Here is a 17,373-nt window from a genome sequence, read left to right as displayed (position 1 = left end):
TTATATCAAAACCATCTGAACGTCAGGCAAATGCATACAAAATCATTCATTCAAATCGGTCCAGCCGTTTACGAGGAGTTCAGTGACATACACAGTATAATTATGTTATACATATACACATAATTACCTTTTCCCGTCTGCTTGTTGATTTAAAGTCTTTTATTTCCTTTTATAGTGAAGATAAACGTTTCCAATATATTTATTTGATTTCAATTCCTCTAAAATAGTAATAACTATTTTTTGTCAGTGTTTGAAGTGTCCTATAAAATTTATATTTCATAAATAGCGTTGGATCTTTTTACACATGCGTTAACAAAAGAGTCAATAACAGAACAAAACATTCTCATAAAGCCACGTAAAGCTTTACTCTTCCTTTTTTAGAATTAAATAGATCTCGAACAAGGCTGTTTCTTGTCTTCCATGATTTATGCGTTGGTTCATCAAATCCATCAAGTTTCATACATTTTATTATATGTGTATCTTTGCTTATTTTTATTGCTTTGTATGAAACGTTCATTTTAATCCTCATCTATATATAAATGTTAATAGGTCTCAGACTCAAAAACTATTAAACTATTAATTATGAACAGCCCAGCTTAAACAGGACTAGCGGAGTGGAAAATAATTTCATATGGACCTACAAACACGTCACACACAAATCAGTGCTGAAATACAGAAATCGATTATGGAACATGTAATTCGCATGTATTATCTCTTATCACTTTCCATCGTTGAGTAATTGTGTCAGTTGATAACCTAGAATTATTATGATAGCATTGACATTATCTACCAAAAGTCCCAATTTCTAGCACTTGACCAAATTGATAGCTGATTAATTATATTATATCGAACGAAAAGTGGTATAAGAATTTATGTTTTACGTATTTTAAAATAGAACGAAACTTAAGTATATTTTTGTAGTGAGAATTTTTAAGAAGTTTTATAAAATTCATGTTCTAGTTAATTGATTGCCCCAAATAAAAATGTTGTTTTACATCTATATTCTGTTTATATTTTTAAAGAAATCCAGAATCCAGAATCCGGATAGGTAATGTCTGTTCGGATTACCAAAACATCTTAATTCTGCATGTGATTAATTTGGAAAATTGTATCAAATCTGTCTGCTTATATTTATGATATCTTTAATAAAATTTAACAGGTTTTGAAAAAATATTAACCATTAGTTGAGGGAAATTTAAAAGTATAAGGAGATTTTTCCGCAAACTTGAAAAAACTATAATAATATTTGTCTAATTTTAGAATATTGAAAAGAAAAAAAAAAAGATTTCATCACTATATTTTAAATTGGTTTTATATTTAATTTTTTCTAATTATAATTAATGCATTTCTTATATAGTTTTCTCCGTTTCGAAATGCTAATATATAAAATTCTATACATTCTGATTTACAATGCGAGGTCGCTTCATTAGCTGTAATTACTACCGAGTGTAACTTATTGCCCGCTATCCTTAGACTGTCGGCTTTTAGCACTGAACTAAGAGCCTACCTTTCAGAATTCCAATATAAATTTCATTTGCCATTAATATAACAAATATTCTAAACATCGTTGGAACTTTCTCGGATGTATTTTTGTATCTTTTTATATTATTATCTATTATAGGCATTTATTTAGTATTAACTGTGTCCCACAATAACGTTTTTCTTTTCTCATTCTACATAAGATCTTATTATTCTAACGTTATTTTATATAGACTTAATTTTTTCCAATAACATCCTCAATTACCAAGTGTAAGTCCAATCAAAATCCATTTAGTGACGAGAGAAAAAACAACATGAAAATTTAAAACAATCTTACTTTAGTCTTAATAAATTTTAATAAAAGACAGTAATTGGAGAGATCAAAACATTTTGAAATAATCAATAGCCAATTTATTTATATATGAATAAACGAACCGGCGATTTGTTTAATACAATGCATTTATCTGTTATCATGCAATTATGGAACCCACTTTCTTGATCTTAAACTGTTAAAATTGAGTAAGAGTTCTCTAAAACCCACATACTTGACAAACAATACTGTACTCCGCCCACAATAGTGTCGTAATACTTTTGTAGGAAAGCAACTCGGAATAAAATAGATTTACAGCAAAACCCTCCAAGAAAACAAGGCAATGGTGTCCATTTTATTTCCAGAGATTATAAACATTTTACTACGTGGTATAGATAAAAAAAGATATATGCAAATAGAGGGGATAGCATACCTTTAAGATGTTCATAATAATAAATAATGATTGGATAGTCTACTGGTTGTATCAACGCACAACTCATAGACAGTATTGCAGCTTATATCTACTTTATAGTAGTATTGGACTATAACTTGATAAAGGAAGTTCCACTTCATTGATATACCATATTAATGATAGATATATTTAAATAATTGTATGATATAAATATTAATATACTAATTGTTCTATTGTGTTCACGGCCTACGTATAAATGTGAAAGTTTCGCTATGATGTATGAATGAACATTCGTCACTAAATCATTTTTTTATCAGCACGATTATACGTTTACTGATAGCACACCATAAGCTCAATATCTTAAAGTCAAAAATCTTTTTTACTTTTATATTACATAGGTTTAATAACTGACGTTATAAATGAAATTTTTTATGTCCTCTTGATTTATAAATTGAAAAAAGCCGAACGAATCACTGCGAAATATGCTTTTTAAGATTACATTTTTTAATAGCAATAACAATTTTATATTTTCATTAATGACTATATCACATTGACATATTGTTTCCAAAAAATATTTTTTGTCTACATTACTCTAATATAAAACATGTTTATCGGTTATCTATTCACCTATTCATAAATAAATCAGAATATATTCCGTACTATTGTTTCCTGAGGTGATAACATGACTTAGGATAATCTATATAAATATTTTATATATTGTACTGTTTCATTTAAAAACTAGTAACACGCAAAGTGGAGGCAAACACCATGTCTTATTATGTATTTTTTGATATGCACATGACACTTTGTAATAAAAAAAAAACTATCGTAGGTGTGAAGGTTGTAGACAAATTGATTGATGTATGAAAATAAAATGGATGTTCACAAAATGATCTCATTTGACCTCATGCATTGTTCATTAATTATTTTTTTACCGTGTCAAATTATTCGTAGGTCGTCCGCTAGAATTATTGTAATGATTACTAGATTATAGTATCCCTACGTTACGAGATTCCAAATATTTTAAAATGGTAACAGGATTACTCTATATTAAGATGAATTATATTTACAAACTTACATCTTTCAACACGTAACAATCATAAATACAAATTTTACATTTTACATAAATACTGATAGTATCAAAGTATTTCTTGAATATAATTTTTAATTCTTATTCTAGGTTTCGCCGATTAAAGTATTCCTATAAAATATTATATTAAAGCATTACGCTTCTTTGTGTAAAAAACAATAATATACGAATATATTAACCAGTACTCCAAACAGCCCAAAACCAAATACGAACTATAAGTGCCTTAACCACTAAAAATGATTGTAGTAAAAAATACGCAAGTTAAAATTGAGTTTTTTTGTTAGAACTTAAATTCGTGACTCTCCAGGATGGATGCTTAATAATAACTACAAATAACTATCTATTATTGAAATCTATAAGTGATATATGATAAGAAAAAAAAAAACAAATCGACAAACCGACGGACTGACAGACAATACAGGTAAAAAAATACGAACAATGCTATGCGTGAATAGTTTTTAGTACAGTAAATATAACATCGTGAGGATGATTTAAACATCTTATTGCAAAAAAACTTTATACTTTTAAGAATTATTTTTATGTAATAAATTTATTTATAATATTTTTATTTTGTTCTTATGAGAAAATTGCTTACTTTTGGTTTTTTTTAATAAATAAACTACCATGAACTGGATACATATATTGGTATTAAATTATAAATATATATTTTTTGTCATTAGTATATGGGTATACGAGTTAAATCTCTAAATAAATACGTATTTAAATTTGTGAAAATAGAAAAAATCTTAAATTCATCTTACAGTATTATGTGAAATTATTTCTTATAGAAATATTCTAGCAAAGGTCGATGAACTATCTGTTATATCACTCTGATATTACCTCTAATATTTGTAACACTTTAACTGTTTCTAAGACGTTGACTATGACAGCAATTAACACTCAAATAATACAAGGACACATTCTCTAAGTCAAACGAAAATTAGATGATCGCGCTTTAAATTCTTAAGAAACCTTTCTTTAGTTGTATATTTAAAAGAGCTATTAAAATATAGTGATTTACCCGACCTCAAAATAGTGAGGGTTTATTTTTAACTTTATTATGATATTCAGTGTTATATCCCTATTTCTTTCCATGCAAAATTTTATTGAAATTGTATGAGAATAAAAAAAAATTCAACTACATTCAAATCGAATATACTGCTTTCTGAAAACGTATAGTTATTTTTAAGTTTAAAGTTAATATATATCGGTAAAAAATTTAATTAATTTAGTGTATATTTTACCTTCATTTTAAACCTTCAATCTTTTAAATATATATTTTTTTTAAGAATAGCATAACATTCTTTTTCTCCTGGTGCTTGGCAACGTCTATATATATCTTCTACACGAGCAAGAGCGATGTTGCAAAATGCGTATCAATCCAACTTATATGTTCTATAATGTTAATTCAATTACATTATTAATAATTCTAATCCAATTACCCGTCTTGCTAATTGAGTATTAATTTAGTTTTGTATGGTTCAGTTTTTGTATACGGTTCCCTAAGAAAATGTAAAGGAATGTAACAAAAGCCTTATATAATATACACAAAATGTTATAGAAAGCATTTGTAACAAATGTATACGATTTCCGGTAACAAGCAACTTTCTTAGAAATTCAAAACAAAACCATGCCCTCCATTAGACAAAGAAAGGCGAACCATATATGTATTTTCACTTTAAGCACTTTCTTGTTCATCACTCGTGTTTCGTAATGTGATATAGATTACGTTGACCAATTATGGTGCTTAACTAAATACGCTATGACCTATTATTGCTTGTTTTTATATTCCGCTTTACTTTCTCTTTGTGTATGTTGGACCGACTGTATTTGTCATGTGTCAAAACTTCTTTACTGCCACAAAAATCTGGCTCGTATATTTTGTTTCAAATATTTTCTTTTGTTAAACACATCACATCTTATTCTACGTGGTTTATATTTCAGAGAACCAAAGTAAGCAGTGAAAGAAAATCCAAGCAATATGTTATGAAGGCAAGGCACTGCCCTTGACATTTCTTTTAGGGGTTAAAGAACTTTTATAAGCGTTGGAGTGTATTTTTAAATATCAATAATTAATTCCTTTCAGTTCGATAGAACAAAAAATGCCTTGTTAATATATATAATACGCAGGCAAAGTCACAGGAAGATTTAAGTGCCAGATTAAAACAAAACACTTCCACCATAAAATTGATTTATGTACTAGATAATAAAATTATCTACGCTCAGCAAATTATCTTATACTAAGTGATGCGTTTTTTGACCCATACATTTATGTAAGAAATTAAATCGGTGTAAAACTAGTTATCGTTAGGGACTTTTCTCGTGTTTAAATTTTTTTTACTAAACCTCAACAAATCCACTGAAATCGGTCAAAAAAATCTTTATTATTTTCGATCAAAAAGTTTTAAAAATTTACATGAGCTCTTACAAAATAAATTCGTTTTTTACTTTAGGATATAAAAATTACTTAGAAGACGGAGAAATACCTATAATAAAGTATTCGAACCGAGAATCAAATTAATTCTTAGTCGGAAACACATATGATATAAGTAAAGGATTATAGTCTTTACAGCGGAAAACAGAAACACTATTTTGTTACAGCACTGAATCCCACTTGAGAGCTTTGAGTATATCTTAATGCCTCACCAATACAAACAATTTTAAAGGTTATTGCTAAAGAGAAAAGGTATATTTTGCCTTAAGATTTTGCAAAAAGATAGTTTTACAGGATAAAATCCTATGGGGAACATTGTAGCTCTTATAACGTGTGGCTAAGCGTTATTTTCGTATGAACATATATCATGATATGTTTAGTATATTATTATCATGTAATCTTAGTCCTAACATCCGGTCATTGTGATCTCTGCTTTAAACATTAAGTCCAAGACCTAAACGAATAAACTTTATATTATTACATCTATGATGCGGATACATTTATTTTTATGGGTTTTCACTAATATTCAATACCATCCGAATATCCGAATATCGATGTCGTTCATTAATATTTTAAATGCTGAAAACCAACGAGTGAGCTAATACGCTGCATACAGTGATGAATATAAAATTTGTAAGATAATCACAATAAAACATTCCATTAATAAAGAAAGGTATCAAAAACTCAGGGGCGTTTTTTCAGTCACTTGTGTCAAAACAATGAATGCTAATATTTTGTTTTGTTAATTTCATTATCTGTGGGAAAATCTGAATTTGCTCATCCATTTTCACAGAACATTTAATCTTATTGTGTAACATATTAGCAACGGATTTTTTTAATTTGATTAATGAAATGTTCTTTCCATCATTTAATTTCCTTGTTTACATATGTGTTTTCAGTTAATTTTAATCTTATAATATAACTTAATAATGATAATTAATTTGAATTTACAATTATAGCAATTACTTTAATATCCAACGAAAAAAACTCTAGCAATGTCGGAATATATAAAAAGTGATGTTTTTCTTTACGCCTAATTTGTTTCCTACCAAATGATTTTAAAATCGTGAGTAGTTTTATGTTCCGAAGTTTAACGTACCAATTAAGGTGCGGCCACAAAAATGATGGATTCGGACAATTTTGATTTTAATTTTATATTTACATCATTAAATTAACACGACGTAAATAAAAATTAAAAAACACTTATACACTCATTATCAAGATTGTTTAAGATGCTTCTCAAAAAAATCAAGATTACTTTATCAATCCAACTTATCTGAGCTGGTTAGTAATAAAATTTATTGCTCTCTTTGTGTATTTTTTACTGCATGTACATAAGAATACAACATAGTCATTTAAATGAAACTAGTATTATTCGGATATACTACGCGGATTTTATTATTTAAAAACTACATAATCCCGACGTTTCGGATACTTTGCAGCAACCGTGATCACGGGCAGACGAGGTAAGATTTTCGCGAGTTTTATTCATTTAAATGAATAAAACTCGCGAAAATCTTAGATCTCATTATACAACATAGTCCCATGTAAATGTTCTAAAACAAACTAATCCTTCATCATGCCATTACGGACCACGATTCCAACAAATCAAAACATGCCATTAATCGGAAATAATTCCTAAAATGATCTCAACTCCACATTCTCAGCAGTCCGTGATGCTCCTAACCTCAACGAGCCGGTCAAATCAACCGTATGACTAATAGAAGCAAAATAAGGAAGTAACAACTTATGATGTCATGATGTTTTTATTTCCCATCAATATAAAAATACTTCAACGTGTTCAAACTTCATATTTAAAGTATCGGCTTCATTTTCTATCAAGTATACAGTTTTTTCTTAAGACGATTCCTCCGTTCGTTATGTACAGCAAAATTCCTAAACAAATGTAACTATGAGTTTAATATGGAAGAGCTGGCTTTAATGAAACAATTACAAAAAATTTTTTTTGCAAGTCTCTATGATTCCCAGACTAAAATAACCACAGAATAGATTAGCCACCTTAGCGAAACGTTGCTGAAAAATATAAAGACTTATGTTATTGTCAAACTCCTCATCAAATAAGGCTTATTCCGATTTAAACGTCAAGCTTCTAAGAGCTTTTAAAAAAAATAATATTTTCGGATGTACTATCACTTGTTTTATTATTTTAAACTACATACTCCAGACGACGAGTACTCGATAAAGTCTTAGATATCATTCTGATGGCCTTTTTCGAATTATAATTAAAAATGATTAATGAATTCAAAATATTGTGAACTACCGTCATGCTCTCTGCGGTTTTCTTCAAAGTGCAAAAGAAAAACACTGAGCCCCTTTAGGTTCCCTTAAGTATCCGTTAGTCTAGTCTTTATTACCTGAAATTGCTTCAAGTCACACAGTGTAAGGATAAATTTGATAACACGCTGTAATTTATAAGGGAGCTCTAGGTAATTTATTCCAACTTGCACGAGTTTTATCATATTTTTCTTCTAATACTAGTCTCACAGAATTATTTTAAAACTGGCTGTAAATCATTAAGCTCCAGAGGCTAATGATTACACACTCCGTTTTTTATACCCCAAGTGTAGTTTTCAATAATTATGAATATTTCTCAGAACAACTCTAGTTGTGGACAAGTTCCTTGAAGTCACTTAAAGGATATACAAATTGGTTGAAAGTTTCTGCTTGTAAAAAAATTTAAATTGTCATTCATTATCTATTATAACACTTTTTGAAATATGTTTTCATATAATGTATACACATACATATCCAACGTTTTAGATCACGTACGAAGATGAAATTCATCATAGAAAATACATTTGATTTACAAATTACTTCAGATGTGTTAAGTATATCTGGTTCTATTAGAAACCCGTCCCCTAAGACTTAACCATTGTTTAAAACTAGTATAATGTCAGTGGGTTAATAATGTTACACGCACGTCGACCTTCGGGAATATCTCGATCGGTTGCATGTCTTATATGAAATAATGCTTAAAATAATTATCAGTACTTCGATTGAACTCATTGTTTGTTCATAACATGACTTCGTGTAGTTCATTTGTATGTTCTTGTTCTCATTTATTTGTGATCATATGATTTTTCTACTCCACGCTACTGAATTATAGCAGGCTGTTCAGCACTACTATGCTACTGCATAGTGAGCGTAAACAGTTAAACATTCATTAATTTTCGGTCATGGTAGCATTCATGTAGATTTTTGTATGAGAAACAGGAAAGTCGAAACTCCGAATTTAGTGTGTCGATGTAAACTTGTGATAAGCATACTCAAAGAAAAATCTTAAGTATTATTAATTTATATATATTATAAAATAACTTGATAGTCATTGACTATCATTCCACCCATGGAAAGGTGAAAATGAAGTAGTAGGTGAGAAGCATACTATCTTAGTATCAGAATTTTCACTCCTTTTTTTAAGACACCCTCGATACAAATTATAACAATAAAACTATCACGCCAAACCCTGTCGAAAGCTTTCGAGATGATGAATGAAACTGCGAGAGCTTCATCGTTATTCTCTAGAGCTCTCATCCATAAATGTAACGTGTGTGCCGTGTGCCAGGAGATCCCTAGTTGACCGATTTCGGCGAAACCCATAGTGTCGACCTCTAAGGAGATCTTTGTTTTCTAGGTATGCCATGTGGCGTCCTTTCAATATACATTCCATAATCTTATAGTTTAAGGAGGTAATTAGTAGGGTCTGCTCGACTTCCCTTCTTCGGTACTGGAACCACATTGACAATCTTCCAAGACGTAGGTACTATGCCAGTCATTAAAGAGAGACGGGACAATCGTTTCAAAACAGGAGACAACTCGAGTGCACATTTAGTACTATAGCTGAAATACCGTCAGGGTAACTAGCTTTGTTCACGTCAATACAATGCATAATTTACAGTACCTGAATGTTAGTAAAGCGGATGTCTGTCATAAGGAAACCGCAGCCCGGTAAGCGAGGGTGTATGTGATTACTGCTGTCAAGACGTGAATTTTGGACGAGAAGTGAAGCGAGCAGAGTTCCTTTCTCCTTGCTGTATGAGCTAACCCACCATCAGGTTTAGCCAGAGGGTGAAATGAGGACATAGTCCATTTAGTACAAGTATATGTTAAACTAAAATAATGTCTTCTATTTAAAATTTCGAATATCTTACAGTTTGAAACGAAATACTGGAATTAAGTTTAATCATATATATATATATATATATATATATATGATTATTTATAATAAAAACAGAATCGAAACTAAATATAAATGTTATATCTTAGTAAACAAATTATATTTTTGTTTTGTCACATTTATAAGTGTTCGATAGTTTTTTTTTTCAATTAAATTTAATTATAGAATATTCAATTATAGAACATTATTTATTTCATTTAAAAGCAATATTAAACCCAGAACCATTTATAATATTTTTTTTGTTGTAATGTAAAATGCATATAACGAACACGCTTGAGCTATAATAATAATTTATTAGCTTGTTTTATGATAATTAATGCAGCTAGAATTTTTAGAATTCTAAAGCCTCAAGGCTTAATCTTGTCACGATCGTCGATGGACCTAGTGACCTGAAAAGCCCTAATAACTTGCGCAAGCGCAACGATATGTTTACCCTTATTTTATGGGTGATAAATCATTACTTTTTTTTTCGCTCTTATTCTGCACAGATTTTACTTTCTTCAAATATTTTATTTACTTTTTACAGCAAAAAATTTCATATCCATAGAAAGTCCCCAAACTATCCCTATAATTGTACTAGATCTGTATGTTTATTCGTTAAAGTCAAATTTAGAAAATTAATTGTAAAGCCAGTTTTTTGGGTCACACTTAATAATAAAATTAAAATATTTTTCTTAAAAAAATATTTACAAATTTTGTGATAATAAACAATATATCACATAATATAAATCTGAATGATGAAGTAATGAGAAATAAGTCTGAATGAAATCATTGTGAGTTTTTAGATGAATAAAATTAATTAATTCAATTATTTATAACCATATTAATAGAAAACGGGCATACTTGCATAAAATCTTGTAAACGCTTTCAATTACATCATGCGATTAAAATTCTTAATACAACGCATGTTTGGTCTACATTCCTTTGTACTATAACAGTTCGCCCTAGTAATTAAAGTAAATATTTGAGTCATGTTATGTTAAACAAATGATTGTTGCTGTTATGTTTCCCTCACACATTCAATTCCTAAGTATCTTCATCATTATTGTCTTATTAAGAATCTGTGTAATTAATTCTAATTAGAATGGTTTAATACACAGTTTTTTTTTTATTATACAAAAGAAACATCCGTAGAAAAATGACCTAAATATGTAATCTATTTTATTATTCGATGTGTTTGCTTTTAATATGAAGCTATAATTTTTAGATATACAAAGTGATTTTATGATTCCATTTTTCACTTTCCCGACGCGATGTTTCGATTATTTTACAGCAATCGTGATAATTGGCAAGCGAGATGAAAGTGTCGGTCAGTAATTCTTGTTATTTGTTATCTAAATATATTTGAAATGTATACTTTAAGTATTTACTTTTCATTCACTCTCAATCCTTTAGTTCAGTACTCATCAAACCTCATCGAAACCTTATATATTTGTAACTTCCTGGCCTTATATATCTTTGTTTTAAGTGAAAAATAATAAACATATATACTAGCTTCTATCAGTGAGTTTATACGTCTTTATATCGTAATAGTGAAGATAGAAAACTAAATAATGTATGCTTCACTTAACTTATAGGCAGCGCCATCTATAGTCTTGTCACGTGACTTCACAAAAAATACAAGTTTTATTTAAAGTTAACGGTAATGTCATACCCTAAGCCTATATATAATTCCAATAAGAAGTATTACAACTACATACAACTGGAAAATTTTATAAAAATCCATTAATTATTTTATATGTAGCAAGATAACAAACGTGAAATCCTTTCGCTAATCTTCGTAAATATACGCATTAATTAAATCTCAAGTAGGATTCATTTTTACATATTCAATAGGTGAAAACAAAAAATGTACTAATGTTTTATTATCAAATTTCAACGGAGGCAATTCACTTATAATTTAAATTATAATACAAGGCACCACAGCAAGTTAAGTGGGTCTTTGGTCACGTGTTGAAGTAGAGCGCGCTCACTTTCAACTTATACGTGATATCTTTGAGAACATTTAGCATCAATACGCTTGTTGTGTTGTTAAATTTTAATCTAATTGGAATTTGTTTTTTTTTTCACTATAAGTTATAAGTTGTACGATTTAGATATTCAGACTTAGTGTGTAACTTTGGGATAATTATTTGACTAGATAGACAAAGTGGTTTTATGTGATTATGATAGTTTTCTTGCGACTGCCTTCGTCTGCATAGATTTCTGAGTCTAAGGTAGTAAATATATTGAAAAATAAGTAGCGAAAGTCACAATCTGCGTCACGTGCCTTCATATACGCTTCAACTATTATACCAAGAATTGTATATTAAATTATAATCTGTCATAATCTGAACTCTAAGCTATATTACCTTTAAATCGAAATTAGAATTTGTTAACTGCTTATTGCGTGAAATAGGAACAATTGTACATTAGTATGTTTTTAAATTATTACCCTAAATCCGTTACCATTGATGGAATTGTTTGTGATGATTTTGTTTTATTTTGTGTCTTGAATTTATCTAAAGTTACTGAAATGTGTTATGTATTACAATTAAGATATTTTGCAATGTATTTTAATATGCCAATGAATAAACACTTTTGATGTTTACTATAAAACTGTAGGTTCAGACGTTGAAACGGATGGATTGCTATCAGATACACCTAAAACGAGTCAAACCAGTGTGTAATACGAGTTGACTAAGTATTAGTTCGCAACGCACAAGTACATATAATTATAATTTAAATGTTTTGAATCAATTTATGTCTAATATAAATTTCTCCACTGGAGTTATTTAATGCAATCGTCTGTATGAAAAACAAATACGGCGATGCAAAAAATAGACTTAAAAGTTTTTTCGTTTTATTTGAAGTAAACATAATACAAGTAATAAATGAAAAAATATATATAGATTTTTTTATTAAAGTTTTTATAGACACAACGCCATGAACACATTTTAAAAACGTTTAAATTCTTCAGTAATGACGATTCTAAAATTAGAAATCAAAAACCAATGACCGTTTAATTGATTTTGTATCAAAAATAAAACGAAGACATGTGCACAATTAGATTTTAGGTGTCGAATTCTGAAACTATTATGTCATAATTAATTTCAAGTAACTAAATCTTAATTCCTATTCTTGTAGCCATAGATGTGAATGTTAACAAACATAGTACAGTTCACAATACAAGTACCTAATAACTCACTAACGATGTTTCTTAAATCAAAAAGTTACTGCAATTACAGCGTTGACCCGCATACGTAAGAAGTGTAGTAATGATGAAGATTTATTTGTTGGCATATTTTTTGTACTAATAGGGATTTATCATGCATACGTTATAATGTTATATAAGAAATACATTAAGACAGCTAGTGTTTTGGTGCTCACGATTCATATGCAACTGCTATGTCAGTACATGAGATTACATCTTAATTACTGTTGACTCACTTATTTTACAGTTAAATATATTTATATGTTAATAAAATATAAGTATTTATATATGTTTGTTATGCGGATAATGTCAAGGTTTTTCATACTATAGTAATGTGTGAAATGACTGAAAAGGTTTACGGTGGAAATACGACCTCCGCAATTACAAACCTACTTCAAAAAGGTTATATATATATATATATGTATGTATGTATGTATGTATACATATATACATATTGTATAAGAAAAGTAGCAAAAGCATTTTATTTTAAAATTTCTTTTGAAATATGTACTTAATAAATATATTTTTGTTTCAGTCATTCCAGTAACACAACGTAGGTAAGTAAGATATAATATTTATTTCATTTAATATAATGAGTTTAAAGAAAAATCAAACTCATATAGTATCCTGATATGGATATGACTAACCTCAATAATCTGTAGATTTAACAGTGAAGATCCCTTACTAACTACCTTCCACAAACAAAAAAATTGTATTCCATATCATTGTAGGCTGAAGCAGTCCTAAAATGTGACGGCATATTATGACTTCCATCTCTAATCATATCAAAAAAATATTATTTTACATAAAAAAAATATACTTTAAAACTATAAACGTTACTGTGATATTTGTTCTAAATCTTTTTATGTCGACGTAATTAATTACAATTCGTGAAAACTATTAAATTTGATAACAACATTTTTATAATATTAATATCAATATAGATATCATAAAACTATAAAAATAATAAATATATGTAATACATAATAACTCCGTACATGTTAATAGAATAATCATTCGAGCTTTAACCTCTAAATCATTTTTATGGAATAAAATAATCTATTTGGAAACCAAACGTTTAAGTGATAAAGACACTAACTATAAAAAATCACAGAACCATTATTATTTATTTGCAACACTTGGTTATATGAAAATTGTTTGAAAGCGTCGTACTATTGAAGTATTAAATATTTGCCGATATATTATTAAATTAGGTTGTATTTTATAGATCACACGTAAGAATAAGTCGCTTTTCAACTTTTTTTCTACTACTACAGGGTATCAAAATATTTTTTTATACAAATATATTACCATATAAGATACTAATATCTTAACTGTAAGCACATCCGCGTACAAAGCCTTGTATTAAAACGATTGTATTAAATTTTTATTATAACCAAATTGATATTGATCGAACCAATTTCAAGTCTGCAATTTTGAAACCGCAATCACATATGATGCTTGTGTCGCAATACGAATTCGTTTTTGCTTCTAATTGAACATTTGTAATATACTTATTAATTCTTATAGCACAGACACACTTCATAATGCTTCACTGACTACAATTTAGTTTCATTTCTTAATTATATGACGCAAATTGTTGAATGCCAGCAAATGAAGTGAAGTTTTATTGAACGTTTATGTTACTTGATGATTTCTTAGATCTAGTCTAATATATTTTGGAATTTTTATCGAAAATAATTTTAAAAAAACGTAGTTTATTCACTGACACCGAAATTTTTTAACTTCCTATATATCATTCTCTTAAGATAATTTACATTTACAGAAAAAGAATTCGGATAAATACTTTATTTAAAGGACAACTAAGAAGCCTTTCGTCAGAAATTATTATACTCATAAGTCATACTTATACTTACTCAATAGGATTAATATTTAAATTTTAATAAGAAATCAATACTAAGAAGATAAATAAAATATTAAAAAAGTAGAGAACGCTGGAAATCTCTGGAGGAGGTCTTTACCCGTGAGGAGTTCTGGATAACCCATAGACCAAAAATAAGTTCTAAGTGCAACCTATTTAAAAATACCTAAATAATAGTCAATATGTTATAAATTAGCAAACGTAATTAGGTAGGCTTAGCTAAAGTATAAACAAAATTTCTAAACTGTACTATCTTTTCTAGAAATAAGAGGCTTCTAATATTTTATACTAAGAAGATATCATACACATTATTAATAAAATCGCAATATATTTTGTACACCGTAATTATTTTATAATGATATTGTAATGACGCTAAAATAATACATGAATCGTCAATGTTGCAAGAGCACTCATTGACTTGTACCTACCATTGTAAGCAAATTTCACGAGATGTTTGATTGACTGGCCAATGTTGCAATTGCTATTTTGCCGTTCCTCTGAATTTTGTGCGTGTATATAGAATAAATATATATCATTGATATCAATATATGAATTAATTTAACTAGAAATTCATCGTACGTAGATCATATTTAATTCTGTTGCTGTATATATTGATGAATGAAAATTTATAAAAGTGTTAATATGTACTGAGGTGGAATAGCAATCCAAAACGGAAAATATTATACGTGAAAATAATTCAGATTAAATAAACATAAATACATAACTTCCCTTTTCTGAAATCGGCTTGTAAATGTTAATTATATAAGAACTTATCAAGAAAACTGTTTCTCATACTAATATTTAACAATACAATATCTTTTTCAGCAAGAACAACATGAACGCTATATAGTTGACGTAATATCAAAGTTCAATTAAATCGAATGTCATGATTTATGAAAGAAAGTATTTAAAAAGTAACTTAACGATTTTAGACGATGATTGTACTAAGATTACATATAACAAACAAAACATAATAACAATATATACGAACGAAATTATACATCCGATGGTACACAAAGAAACTCTTAAAGAGTTAGCTTACACTGCAATTTAACAGAATTAACACAAGACACGTTCCTCCTCATGTCTATAATTATACATACAACGTAAAATAAAATTCATTGTTCACTTTTACTATCTCAACAAAATGGAACGGAACAATCGCGTTCACAAGACAACGAAGAAAACTATAGTTATTATAACAATAAATATATATAAAGACTACAACAAATACTACTTAAGGATACAACAATATGTGCACATTATACTATTTACCTTTTTTCAGTACGAACTTTAAATAATTTACTAATTCTAAATATTTTTTATCTAATTATAAATTCTGATGCTAGTTTTAAAAACTATATAATGCGTAATAGTACGCTCCTTGCTCGTATAAATGACAACGGCTATTTCGAAACAAATAATCTCAACGTATAAATACAGGTTTGATGTTAGAAAATGTTCTACTTAGATATATTATGATCTAGTAAATTTAAAACTTTTGTTGAAGGCTGTACACATAATGTCAACTTTCACCGTTCTTCGCACTCAGCCCTTTCTTTGTGAAGACAATGGTATTATAATTTCTGTGTGAGGCGATGTCGCAAAGAAGAGATCAATCGAATAGTTTTTATCAAATCACTCTCTATCGTGAGACACTTTTTGTTATACGTTTTTTTAATTTCTTACTAACAATATATTATTTAGGTACATTTTGAATTAATATTTGTATACATTTATCTCAATAATAGAATTTAAATAAAAATTAATACAATACAGTTGATAACATAAATCATAATTATAATTGTATTACAGTAAAGAAATATAAAATGCTGAAAAAATTTGTATATTACATAAGAGACTTAGTTTGAATATTACAAAAAAAATCTACGATTTTTTTTACAAAATGGTTAAATTTTTTTTAATGAAATTAATATTTTTTTCTGATATACTACGCGTGCTTTAGTTTTGTAAAAAAAAAACTACATACTCCCGACGTTTCGGTTGCTGAAAAGTAGGCGTAGTATATCCGAAAAATATTAGTTTCATTTAAATGAATAAAACTCACGAAAGTCTTAGATCTCATTAGTTCAATTTTTACTTCCAAGACTTCAAATATTTAGATAAATACTTCTGTATGTGGTTTACATATTTTATTTATTAAGATATTAATGATATAAATAAATCATTATAACAAGCGTCCACTCTAACACTAGTTCTGATTTATCTTCAACATTGCAAAATTCATTCTTGTCATTAACTCCCTATGGAAATCGATTATTTAACGTCTGAACGCAAACTAATTAGTTCAGTCACAGATAAAAAATGGCACTAACTTCAATCAATGACAGATACGTTATGTGTCAAGGAGACTTAAC

General features: G+C 28.3%; 1 protein-coding gene across 4 annotated transcripts in view; it reads left to right on the top strand.

Annotated features, from left to right (window-relative positions):
- LOC116773528 (uncharacterized) overlaps positions 1-17,373 on the top strand; it is a 61,760-nt gene that overhangs the window by 5,004 nt on the left and 39,383 nt on the right. For 2 of the 4 annotated variants that reach the window (XM_061528696.1, XM_032666004.2), the window contains exon 2: positions 13,649-13,666. The gene's annotated coding sequence lies outside the window, so the exon portion shown is untranslated. Of the gene's footprint in view, positions 1-13,648; positions 13,671-17,373 lie in introns of all 4 variants that reach the window. The other 2 variants (XM_032666003.2, XM_032666002.2) reach the window with 1 other exon arrangement.

This window comes from Danaus plexippus (assembly GCF_018135715.1).
Source record: "Danaus plexippus chromosome 22 unlocalized genomic scaffold, MEX_DaPlex mxdp_27, whole genome shotgun sequence".
Lineage (NCBI taxonomy): Eukaryota > Metazoa > Arthropoda > Insecta > Lepidoptera > Nymphalidae > Danaus > Danaus plexippus.
Note: the sequence above shows the minus strand (reverse complement) of the source record. Positions and strands in the feature narration are given on the sequence as shown.